Here is a 14,027-nt window from a genome sequence, read left to right as displayed (position 1 = left end):
AAATGTTACAGTTAGAAAGAATGACAAATGCTAGAACAAATAAGTTGGGCTTGATCTGAAGTGACCTCAAGAGGGAATGGCAAAGTAACCAACTGGCTCGTTGCTAACCATACAAAATGTACAAAAATGGATTCAGGCATAGTTACACCTTCTGATGGTTTTATAAACCAGATAGATAGATTTGCTAAATGTTTCAGATATGATCGGTCAAGTAGTGGGCAATTTGTGACTGAGTTTTGTGGTCGATAACTGGTCATTGTAATCATGAAGGGGGGTTTTGTTGACTTATTGACTTTTCCTAAACCAGACAATAAAGAAGGAATAAAAGGCGTATCCTAGCTATTTGTCATGAAATAATATGTTCATTTTGTGTAAGCAAGGCTGGAATGAAATTAGGCCCAATATTTAGGCATATCACTTTTAATGTAAATGAATATTAAATCTTATGTGCAATGAAATATATCAAAATCCTCATTTTATACCCATCAGTGACTTAGCAGCCCAACCCTTGCTGCATGCATGATCAAGGCATTGAACTGAAAGATCTTGCGATATATATATAAGCACAGAGACGAGTTGAGAGCATTAGACTATAATGACACTTAAGCACTATTCCTAGAAGTATAAGAATTCAATCATGTTATGCACTGGGCCATCAACAAAATTGTACAGAAAAGATACAAGATCCATTATACTGGACTGTATTATTTCACAAGGGCAATTATATTAAATGGTTTTAGCAAGATCACCTTCATGGTATTAGAATTGCATCATGTAAACCAGGTTATTAAATATTTGAATGAATCACTGAATAATTTGTAAGCAGGATTTTTGAATTTAAAGAAAAAAAACTTTTGCAAAGTACAGACAATTAAAATGGTTGGATATGTCTAGAAGAACAAAAGAACATGATACATGAGTTGTGTCATATCAGCAGATCTCCATGCTGCCATGTCAGACAATGTTTTCAGGAAAACATACCAATGGAATGATAATATTTATAATGTTAAAATGATCAGTCCTTTTGGACCCTGTTTTCTCTGATAATTTTGATTAATTTTGTCTTTTCTCAGCAGTTGCCCCTTCTGAATCAAACTTCTTAAAATTCTTGACTCCATGAGAACCTGACCCCTATAAACCCACACTTTTGAAATTGAAGTCCAAAGGAAAAGTTCACAGAGAAGGATTCAAATATTTATATAAACTTTTCGATAGCGGACACAAGTCATTGTCATAGTCATGGAAGGCACCTGTCATTTGCCCAAAAAGCTGTGAAGATTGGCAGGTTTTAATTTGTTCTGGTCCACAGTCATTTTGTATTGAAAACAGGGGGATTCAGTTTGCCAGTTCACCACAATACCTAATGACGAATCCAATCTATATTGTTTGTAATTTGTTGTAAATAAGCACAAGCTCAACCAAGTGTTCATTTCGCAATGCCTATCTATAGAAATCACTTGTATTGTTTAACTGTGAAAATTGCGAAGATTCTTTAAAGCTGTGTTGCTTTGTGTTACAATTTTTATGGATTTTGATATGACAATGGTTTTTATTTTTTCACACATGACTGCCAAGTTGAAAGTCAAGGTAGAGTGACCTGATTATGTCTACATTTCTGTTGTAATGAGAACGAAAGATGATTTATGAACAGAATTTATGACTTATTGATAAGCTTTATGCCTATTGATTGTATGCAGTTTCTGTGCCATGCCAATTACTGTATATTTGCTTAGATCTGTTATCGTCATCATGTTGCTGTACATTAAAATGACCAAAATGGTGGTGAACTAGGCGTATTTGTTGAACCACATTTGCGATGTACTCAAATCGGTTTAATTGGTATATGGATCTAGCGAATCACAATACATGTACATTTGTACAAATTACGATACTCACCTCTACGTTAATATTTCAAGGAGTTCATATTGTGGTTTCAAACAGTAGCATTATCAAATATTTATTTTTACATTGAAGTCATAAAAACTTGGAAAAGAGCTTAGACATGAAAAGACAATGGTGTAAATTATGTATGACTCAGATATGTCAAGCACTTGCTATTTTATTAATATGTCAAGCACTTGCTATTTTATTAATATTTAATGTCCCCACAAGAATGCAAATGTGTAACAGTATTATTGCTTTAGACAATAGAAAAACATTAATTTATGTTTTAAGAGCTTTGTTGCTTACTGGAGCAAATGAAATTCAAGTTCAAGCAGGAATACTTTGAGGGACCATTTGATATTTGCTCCAGGGGAGTGGGACTTTTGAGGGAGGTCCAAATTTTTTGGGGGGGTATTGAGGGGGTATCAGAATTTTTTACTTGAACCATGGAGGGGGAATGTTAAGTTTTGAATGAAAAAAGGGAAAAACAAGGGGAGAATCTGACAATTTTGAGTTGATTTTTTTAATCAAAACTCCCACTCCCCCTAACGTAAATATTGAACAGTCCAGGCGTGTGAGAGACCAGATTTTTATCCGTTTCCAGATTTTGTTTTCAACTTCCAGATATTTTTCTACACTTGTTGCGTACAAAAGTATGTACATACATGGTTTAAATAATTTCAGATTTTTTAAGCTAAAAACAGATATTTTTTGACGACACACTCTCAGGCCTAACGGTCCCTTTAGCGCAAGAAGGCCCCATCTGCAATAGCTGCCAGGTGTCATTAGATGTGTACAGGACAATGTCAATTGTCTATAGGACAGCTATTGCAGATATCTGTAGGGCAGCTATTGCAGATAGGGCCTAATTGCAATAACCACTCGACTTGTTGATCTTTAACATAGTAATTAGATGTTTTGTGGTTCAAGTTTAAAACCTTGTACTTGTTAATTTACTGGATTGTGCAATTCAATTGTCATTTAACTATCTTGGGTGTGAAAACTCAGTAGACCTGAAATAGTTTTGTGAGTTCTGTCGTCATGGTAGGTAGGCCTATCTCTCCCGTAACATGCAATCTGCCAGGTGTAACATTCCGCTGTAAATTGTTAAAAGGTTCCTTTTTGTGTCAGCATTCTCATTAATTGGTATACCGCAGGAGAGGTTTGTTTTTCTTGGTCCGTCTTGAAGTAATTCTCTACAGATACGTGGAAATAAAGATGGCGGTCATGATGAGGATTACACTTTCAGTAATGCCTCTTTTGTGCATCCAGCAACATCTGCAATCTTTTTAGTGGTACCAGATTGTATTAGGTGCAAAATACAACCATCACCGCATCAAAAAACGGACTTTCACAACACAAGTTTCACATTAAGTTGCACAGAATAGTCATACCAGTGTTTTGATATCATCATGATCACTGGCCAATAGGAGCCACAGCCATTGACCTACTCTGGGCACTAGTACTACTACTAGTGTTCAAACCTATCTTTCCATACGTTGAAGTGAAAAGGTTCAAATGCTAGTAAAATGCCTGGTAAAATGCAACATAATGTCAAAAGCTTTCCCAAAATAAGAAATATAATTGATTAAAAATTACCCTGTATTAGACGGACAGAAATGGTGCATAATGTTGCATGCCAATCAAAAGAGGTGCGGGACCCATTAGACACTTTTTGCTACAGTAAACAAACTATCGATCACTGTCACTAGTTTTAATGATGGGTGTACTCCTACAACAGGACAGGCTGCACACAAAATAGTTCATATCTTTTGTCCTGAGTCAAATGGTACCATCCATTTCCGGGATTCTTTCAATGGCATGCTGTCTGTGCACAATTCAAGATCAAGGTTCTATCTGTGAGCTCTCAATATAGAAACGTAAAGGTGTTTTTATGCTCAGCATAGTCAATTTCAATTAAGTAGCAGATCAAATTGGCAATGAAGTACTAGGCACTTTCAAATATCCTGATAGTTGGTAGTGTAATTTGCAGTTACTGTCTGTGTTCTATCTAGGCACTGACAACTTCACAGCGTAATGCCTAGGTGTATGTTCCACATTTGTATGCGTAATTTATTGTAATGTTTCATGACAGGTAATATTGTTGAGCCAATCAGATGTTATAATGAGTCGCATAATATAATTTTGTGTTGGGATGTGTCTTGAGAAGGTCACGATGATAGCGGATAGGCCTGTTCATGAAGCGGTTATTATTGCGGTGGTGTTCATAATGTATATAGGTTAAAGAGTTGAGCCTTTTTAAAGCAAGTTTTCTTTACTATTTTGTTCTTCAGTTAAGGGGTGGGGTATGAACGTTTGGACAGTATTTATTGTGGGACATTAGAGCACATCAGACATATCGAATTGCATTCTGAATACGAAAAATGTCCTTCTGATATCAAATAATTTTGAAAAATTGATATTTTTGATATTTAACAGTACTCAAAGTAAACTTTATAAATCTGATGATTTATATTTAAAGTGTATGTAGGTGGGATGAAAAGCCGACGATCAATTACAAAATTTGACCTTTCGTATTGAAGATATTGATTTTTTTCCCCAAAACAACAACAAAAAATAGGCCTTTTGGGGAAAAAAATCCCATATCTTCAATATGGAAGGTCAAAATTTTCAATTGATCGTCGGCTTTTCCTCCCAGCTACATACACTTTAAGAATATGTCATTAGATTTATAAAATTAACTTCGAGGACTGTTATATGTGAAAAATATCAAATTTTAATAATTGTCATAAAATTTGTATTATATCCTGAATTTCAAAAATGAAAATTATTTGATATCAGAAAGACATTCTTCAGTATTCAGAATGCAATTCGATATGTCTGATGTGCTCTCATGTCCCACAAAAATACTATCGAAACGCTCAAAACGTTCATTCCAGATCCCTTAAGAATTTGAAATTCAGCATCAAAAGTTCAATGTTTCTTGAGATGGACAGGTTATACATAATCATATAGAAATCGAGAGGGAACGCCACGCCTATCCCATGGCCAAAGTTCACTGAATAATCACAACGGAATGGAAAACAGAAAATCTCCGCTTATAATACCAGCAAAATATTTTGCCAAGTTTGAAAGAAATTTTACATGCTCACACAAGCGGCATAATTTTATCCCCCCAACAAAAAGCCATTTGAATTTTGAATTGTACGATTCAGGTGGCTGTACTTTTTGGTTATTTTTTCTCTTGAATTGAATTTTGATGCGGTAATATTGCCTCTTATTAAAGCCATTAGCAGACTCCCTTCTCACGTTGTCAATTGAAGCTCATCCCAGCATATAATTGCTTTGTTCTTGTGATATTAAATGTGTATAATTAAGACAGTGTCCGGCGTCTTTGTGTTACTGTTGAACGCTGGAGATGGAAACAGTGAAGCAGAAAGAAGCAATTTATTTGTGAGACATGAGTTTGAGAAAGGGGAATTTGTTTTTCTTACATTTGCCATTCCTTGAGGGCAAGCATCAAGCAAGTCTTCCATGTGCCGTGATTAGTTTCGTTGCTTTGTACATTTTCACCTCGTCAAATCTTTACAGAAATAGATTACGTCTATAATTACCCTTATAGCACTATGTTTGTCTGTCGATCATGAATTCGTCATGGTAGTTCCCACCACACCTAATCATTAGATTAGTGTTTTTGCTTTTTGTAGAATTTTGCGTGGCAAATAAAAATGTTAATAACCTTGCCTCAGACAATATGAAAAGTAAATAGCACTTCTATTCAATAGTTGAATCGGTAGTATCAACAGCATAAGTGGAGTTTTCACACAACAGGTATTGACACTTAGGGCCTTAGTTGTTGTTGTTCCATCCGAATAAAAAAAATCGCTGTTCAGTCATTTGTGAACATGCACCCCTTGAACTCAATTCTGCTTGTAATGCCAGGTTTGAGCAATACAATAAAACAAATATTTCATTTTTTTGTCACTTTGAGTTCAAATACTGATTTGATCTTAGCCAGTACATTGCACTTTTTCTGGTTCTGTCTGATTGATTTTGTCACATGTCTAGTATAGAGAAGTTAGGTAGAAAAGTTAGGTTTATGCTATGTGTAAATGCATAGAGAACAGACCACAGATAACTTAAAATAACTGAATGTGAGTTAAATTAAAACAGATATTGAAAATGTACACATTGCCTCCACCCCCTCCCTCCTCCACCGCATGTAGAGCCTGAAATTGAGCGCAGATCATTAGAGCTGGAAAAATTGTGAATTTTGCAGGAATTTTCAACTCAAAATTTCCCTGACAATAAGACAAGATTTACAATTTTATTTGTTGAGTACACTTCTGTATTTTCAAACCTTGCATTTCCCTCCAAACACCAAATTTCCTGGAATGATCACACTATGGACCACAAGAGCCTCATCCCAATGGCATAGTCCAATAATCTCAATTACATAATCATAGTGCAAAATTTGACCTTAAGTTGCAGAGTATGAGTTTTTGTACCCAAATCTTCAAAGGTCATTGATGAATGTACAAATGTATTGGGGTTTAAGAACTGTTCCCCTGATAGATGAGCATGTTGTGGATCCTAGTGTCAGCATCTAAATTCCCCACTTTTTACAGGCCTGCAGATTGTGTCATTACCAGCGTTCGAAATTTTGGTTGTCCGTTCGCCCGGGACAACTGGAAAAGTCGTCGGACAACCAAAAATACTGATTTGGTTGTCCGCCGGACAACCATAAATCTGTAGCCAAAATTCACCTTTGTACGCTCGTATGTGTATCTTTTATCACATATCACGTAGGCCTAAGTATAACCACGTACATATACACTGATATTCAAGTATATTAGTAGCAAAAACTTGTACGGACAACCAAAAACTTAGACGGACAACCAGAAATTGTAACCTGGTTGTCCGTGGGACAACCATTTATTTTTCCTTAATTCGAACACTGGTCATTACCAGTAGATCATCAGTACTTTCCTTCATAGGTGGGAAGTTGTATATTCAGAGCACTTTAGCGTTGGGAACTTAAATTTTCTGTATACATTGGGTCAATATATTGCATTGCTTAGTACTGCTTTATCGGATTTTACCTAGCTATCACTGAATGACATTCATAGTTCTTCACAGCAAATATCTACACGTATAGACCCATTATTTATGCGATGGTGTATACAGCACCATTCCAATTCATACTTGAATTATATTGTTCAGTTTCCCATGTTTAGATCCTTATCAATTTACAGGTAGTCCTTTTAAAGGGCCTTTTATGCAGTGAAGTAAACAGCTAACATGACAGTACTGAGTAGTAGATTAATGGTCGACTAGCCGTAGGCTGCAGAATAAATGATGTAGAAAAATGTAGAAAATGGTGGATTTGTGAGGAAATGGAAGTTAAAGGTGCCTGTGACTTGCAGGTATTCGTTAGATTGCATGTTGTCTAAGATGGCTTAGTGACATTGCTCTAAGAAATGAAGTGACTGACTGCCATTGTTTTTGTTTATTTATAAAACACAGTAGTAAATGGGCTATTCCTGTTGAACTCCACACCCCCTATGGAAGGACATGACTTGTAATCTCCCACACAGGGGGTGTAAATTTCAAATGGAATCAACCATTCAGGTAACTCCATTTGAAAGTCACACTCCCTGTGTGGAAGATTAAGGTCATGTCTTCCATAGGGGGGGGGTTGGATTTCAAATAGAATGGCCCAATGCAGCCCAATAGACTTGAAGTGTTTCTAAAGCATTGATTTTATACCGAAAGCAAGAATGAGAAGAGTAGATTGTCTAAGGCGCTTATTTTATAGTAACTATTAAGTATCGGATTTAGTTTTTTTTTTATGCTCGAACACTTTCCATGAGAACACTTGAGAGACAAATCACGGCCATTTTATAGACAGAAATTGTCAGCCATCAGTTGATTTTGATGACATTTTCTAGTCATTAGGAAAAAATGGCCATTAAATAATGAATCATGCCATATTTATGATTGATGGCTGTCTATTAAAATATAATTTCATGCCAAAATTGTTCTCAAATTGTTCTACCACAAATTTAAGTACATAATTACAAGGGTGGAATCTATTATGAACAATCTATTATATGTTAAAATGTTGCACAAACAATTACATTTCTTAACAATTTTTTTTTTCAAGCGAACTGATGTGAATGTTCAAGTGCGGGTTGTCACCCGGGATATTATAATATAACCTTGTAAATGGATTATGATAAATACAAATACTGATATCATACCTGCAGTGATAGATAGAGATATATTTTGACCTTATTATTAAATTAATGGATAGAAATCTTTCTGGCATTCCAAGACAGCCCCAGGCTGGGTGTTTTACTGATGTTTATCTTCACTCTGAATATTCAAGTACATGTATTTTGCTTACAAATTGTGCATTATTTGCTCAGGCAATTGTCAGGTTGCAGTGTTGAATGTCAGGTGTAAGGATGAAATGATGGTGTTTCAGAATCGCATGATTAAAATCAATTTATGATTTGGAGAGAATGATGGGGGTGATTGCGATCTATTTATTTAGCCTATTTATTTATAATTGAAATGAACATTTTATTTATTTATTTATCATTCATTCATTCATTCGTTTCATTCGTTCATTCGTTTCATTCATTTCATTCATTTCATTCACTTCATGCATTTCATTCGTTTCATTCATTTCATTCATTTCATTCATTTCATTCATTTCATTCATTTCATTCATTTCATTCATTTCATTCATTTCATTCATTTCATCCATTTCATCCATTTCATCCATTTCATCCATTTCATCCATTTCATCCATTTCATCCATTTCATCCATTTCATCCATTTCATCCATTTCATCCATTTCATCCATTTCATTCATTTCTTTCATTTTATTCATTTCATTCATTTCATTCATTTCATTCATTTCATCCATTTCATTTCATTCATTCATTCATTTATTTGCTTATATGTACAAATTTGTGCTCCCTACATGATTTTAGTGTAGTAAATGTATGTCCTTTCTTTTATACAAGTGTACCATATGATACATGTAGGTTTCAATTTGTATTATCCAAATATTTAAAAGTTAAGTTGCTTAGACTTTCTAATTTATCAGTGAAGTAAATTACCATTAGCATTGATCTTCCACTCGAGTAATTTGGTTGGGATTATTAATATTATTATTTCATAAATAATCCACTAGAGTTCGGCGAGAGTATGTCTTGTGTGAAGCAATAAATGAGATATTTTGCTGGTGCATTCAGGTGGGAAATCAAGAAGACTAGCATTATTTTAAGACATTCACCAGGGTATATAATGTACTTGCTCTACATATTGTGGACAGGTAAATGAGCAACTCATCTTGAAGATGGAAAATCATAATTGCATTGCCTTCAGTATACCAAAATTGATGTGTACTAATTGGGTGATGCTAATTAACTGTTATATGTTAATAAATTACCATATATGTAAATGAATTGAACTTGATTTTGGACGAGAGCTGTTCCATAGTGAGTGTTAATTTAATTATATATCAAAAAACGTGCAGGTTTTCAATTTGGGTCATTTGCTTGCAGTAGTAGCATTGGTCCATTATATTTGACAATTATTTGTTTTTTGAAAATTATTGTACAATGTAATGTGTGTGTTCTCCAACGTCATCTTAGGAACCATTGGTTCAAGATTTCATAATTATTTTGCACTAAAAAATGCGGCATGCTGCTAGTACAATAGTACATGGAGTAGTTTTTTTTGTCTAAAATTTTTTTCCATAAAATGCAGCTTTTGGAAAAAAATGCAGCCTTGTTTTGTGTGCTCTTTCGAAACTGTGATGAAGCAATAATTGTTCTACGCAATATGCATGCAAATCCGGCTTTATTGTTCAGTGTTCCAGTTGCACAGATGAGAAAATTCCAAATTGTTTGATTTGATTTTTGCAGTTTCAAATATTCACAATTTTGTAGTCAATGATATTAATCTGATGGGAGTGTTCAAGAAACAAATGAAGTTATTGATTCTCTCTCAAGTTTGCTGAAAACTACAAAAAGCTTAAATTTTGACCTATATATCAAATAAGCACACCTGCTTTACCTGAATTCTTAAATGCGCTAGCTTTACTGAAAATAATCTTTAAAATATTTCCCTTAAAACAATGCCTGTAGTCTAAAACCATTATTAAAACTGATATATTTGGGAAACATTACTTCAAGCATGTTAAGAGCTTGTTAAGACTATGCTTCCTGACATTCCTAATGAATTTGGAAAGACAATTAATCTGGAAATGCTTCAAAATTACAAACTTTTACTTCTTGAAAATGTCCAGTTTGAAGTGAAATGAGATGCCGCCAAATCCATAATACCAAAAATGCCTTGAAAAGGGAGAATAATTTAAAAGAAGCTTGTAATATAAGAACCAGGTGATCTGTACTCACGGTTATTGATGATGAGACGAGACTAGGTGGGAAACAAGGATGCACAGTGTTTCCTGTGATGTCATTGTCATCACCAAGTTGCGCAGGTAGCGAATGACGAACGGACGGACAAGCAAATTATCTTGTCATACTCGACCCGTTCTGCAATTTTAGATGTGATGATGGCGAAATAGTGGATATTAGGACTATTTTTTGTCAATTGAAAAGGTTTATCCAACTTCATGTTATACATTTTGACATTAGTAGATACTTCTTAAATTGGTAAACAAATTTGATTGGATTCAAGTCAGAAATTTATGACAACTTCAACATTAATCGTATGTGATAAATATTGGTGTCTCTCTCGCCAGGTGCAGGCATTTTAAAATGCAGACGACATATTTAAATTTTTCATGAAAGTGTCAGAAGTTTTAAATTGTTTTGACTTTTTATAACTTTATAATGCAATCTTTAAATGTTACAGGTATGGCCCAGACAGTTTCTAATAAAAAAGAGTAGTGGTGGCCATTCAAAATCATATCATATTACAAATATTTTTAATGAAGATAAAAATATTATCAAATTTTCCTTATTTTGGCTCAACAGTCAACAGTATTAACTGAGAGTGATACTAGTACAAACATACATGTAGAAAGTCTTTGTTAAATATTGATATTTAAATGAATTACAGAAACTTTTGCCTTGTAAAGCTATATCATACATTGTAGCTGCATGTTATTACTGTAAAGGTGGACATGTTCACGAAAAAATAATTTATGTGCTTTTCATGCTCAACACAGTTTACGTGAAACAAATACATTAATTTAAGAACAAGCGAAGTTCATCAAAATTGGCAAATCACAAAAAAATACACGCTTGAAAATTACCATTACAGTATTGCAAAGCACAAAATACATCTCATTTTACGCTGGAAGGAATTTGATCCGAATCGACGAGGAATCGGTCAGTTTTCCGCTATCGATGTTGCTGGCGGCATTAAGTCGTCTGGTCAAAACAATATGGTGACATGATAGGATCTTTTAAATTGATGGGTCTGTAAGAGTAAGATGTTTAACTGCAGGTATTAGATAAAAAATGACCTCTTTGCTTTGACTACTTTGAAACACAGATGAAATGTCAGCTTAAAATAGTAAATGCTATTGGTAAAGCATTTTATCATTATTAATTTCTATTACTTGAAATATCCTAAGGCATGGTATTCCACATAGGCTACTAAACCAGGCCATTTATACGTAATGCAAGGAAATTTCAACCAAATGTTGGCAATTTAAGCGTGATCGTCTAAAAGCATTAACTTAAATTGAACTTTGCGAGTGAGATATATCGGTGTTGCATCGTCTGTCTGTATGCATCGCATTTTGATTTGCCGTGCTTTAGATGCTATCTCCGTAGCTTTGAGGCTACTCCTTGATAACATGCCTATTCTTATGCTGCTCCTTTGAGGCGACTAATTTTCCAAATGGATTTTTGATACCCTGATTTGGTTTGAATCGTTAGCAACCTGCCTGAATATCAGCCATTTATATTGAGCTAGCTCTGAACTGGTTTCTTTGGATGCTATTTTCACATTAGGTTACAAGCGGCCCCCATTTTTTTTTTTTACACTGATGGAAAATTCATTGAGTCCTGTCACATGTGATCATTATGTTACTATTTAAATTATTGGAGTGAGGAATTATTTTAGTTTTGTCTGGGAGAATTCAAAATATTCGGTGTAATCATCTATATAATAATACTTTACGTCTGTTTAAAAGTTTGTTTGTTTGTTTGTTTTTGAATACAAATTTGGTGTAAACAATAATACTAAACATGCAGAGTATTAAACATATCGGTAAATTGGACCTGCAAATTCTAAGTTGACTCAATTTGTACTTTGTTATTTACAATCATGTAAGTTCTAGAAAATCTTAATCAATGTTAATAATCGTCAAAATCGTCTCATCAACACTTATTTCTCAAGATTGTCTTTAATAGATCACAAATCATTTAGATTCCTTTTCCTTAAAACCGGATGCAAGCCCAAGATTCATTGAACGGAGTCGAACATTGAATATTATGTGAATGTTAATGTTTATGGTTGATGGAGAGATGCAAGCTTATAATGTGGAATTGGATTCATCAAATTGTCCTTCAGTTCATTTTACCTGACATAATGAATTTCCGTAGTGGGCCGAGACTTCATTTTCACATAATATACGTACGGCCCTATTTAATAATGTGTTCCCTATTACCTCATATAGTATCAAGGGGAAATCCGAATGGCTGCAGAAGCATGCAGTTGTAAGCACGTAACGTCACTGTTTGTAACTAGATGTGGATAAATCGCATTTGGAAAAGCTTGTAGATATTGTCTTAAAGTTTTCTTTTTTTTCTGTAATCAAAGATTCAAGTTAATTTTAACTAAGCTATGGCCTTCAAGATATGCCTGTATGTAGTGTAAGAAATGATTTTGTGAAATGGAACGAATGTCTGGACGCTTGATTTGTTTCAATTAAAAAACAGAAAAAAAGATAATATTTTGATGGCAAGTTTGGTTTCATTTGAATCGATTGCAATCACCGTTTTGGTCACTGCCAGTATTTTTGTTCTGTCGCTTTCATTATGTTGTTGTTTTTGTTGCTGTTTCGATTCGGTAGTTGTTATTGCAGATGTTTTGTCGCAAAGACAGATGTAAATAAATGGAACGTTCTCTAGACCATTCATGTAGGTAATAACGTACAATCCGATTTCTCTAGGGTTTCATTTGGACGAATGTCCATCATTGCACAACACAATCTCACACAGGAAATTAGAATAAGACAAGACTAGGGTCCTCAATTCTATCCATCCATTTGCACAAATATCTCACCATCCGACACACCTGACTTCTGATCAACCTCACCTCCACTGCCATAGTTCACACATTCCAAGTTGGTTGTGTATTAGTGAAAGTTGCATCAATTGTGAGGGTGCATGCACTTTAATCCTAAAATTTCAGAAATGTTTTAAGAGTTCTGGAAAAGTGTACAGGTTATTGAACTGAGGTCCCTGGGAGATTGAGTGATCCTACAGAGATTCGTGCCTAGAGGGAAGTTAAAATGTGTCGTATAGGTTGTGGATGCTTTCTTGTAGGACAAAATATGCAATTAAAGTAGATTTGATTGTTAGAATCCGATTCTTGCATGCCTATGAGGGGAGAACTAGTAACATCATGGGTTACAAGTCTGCTGTATTGTACTGGATGCAAGATGCCCATGGAAAATAAAAGGATTTGATCTCAAATTCAACGTTAAATGAAAATTAGGTGAAATAAAGAGTTTAATGTCGTATTCTCTGGCCTGATTTTACTCTGGTTACAGCTCAGGTAACAGCTATGACTCAGACCCAGAAAATGTGATGCAGGTGGTATTACCTGAACGCTATAATACCCTTGGCTTGGTTGTGTTTTACAGAAAGCATTCCTAATTAGTAATTAGTTTGTCTTATGTAGTAACGAGTTGGTGATTACGATGCAACACAAATGTTATGCATTAATGATGATTCTTACCGATTGGATAAACTGATGTTGGGATATAGAGGAGGGAAGGTGGAACAGCGCTATGTGGGTTCTCATGCATTTGTTATCCACACAGCCATAGTAGTTATGGAGAACACTACCTACATTGATCAGAATAATAGGTGGGATTTGTAGATCGAATATTAAATTTTCATGTGCCTTTTGCTCAATTCGCGTTGTCCACTCCTCATCAAATGTCACCATTTTGTTCT

The 14,027-nt window shown here is 34.6% G+C and overlaps 1 protein-coding gene across 1 annotated transcript in view; it reads left to right on the top strand.

The window, feature by feature from the left end:
• Positions 1-14,027, top strand: part of LOC140137741 (ephrin-B1-like) — a 149,366-nt gene that overhangs the window by 23,781 nt on the left and 111,558 nt on the right. The window lies entirely within an intron of this gene.

Source organism: Amphiura filiformis, chromosome 17 (genome assembly GCF_039555335.1).
Source record: "Amphiura filiformis chromosome 17, Afil_fr2py, whole genome shotgun sequence".
In the NCBI taxonomy this organism is placed as follows: domain Eukaryota; kingdom Metazoa; phylum Echinodermata; class Ophiuroidea; order Amphilepidida; family Amphiuridae; genus Amphiura; species Amphiura filiformis.
The sequence above is the reverse complement of the archived record's forward strand: the minus strand, read 5'-3'. Positions and strand labels throughout refer to the sequence as shown.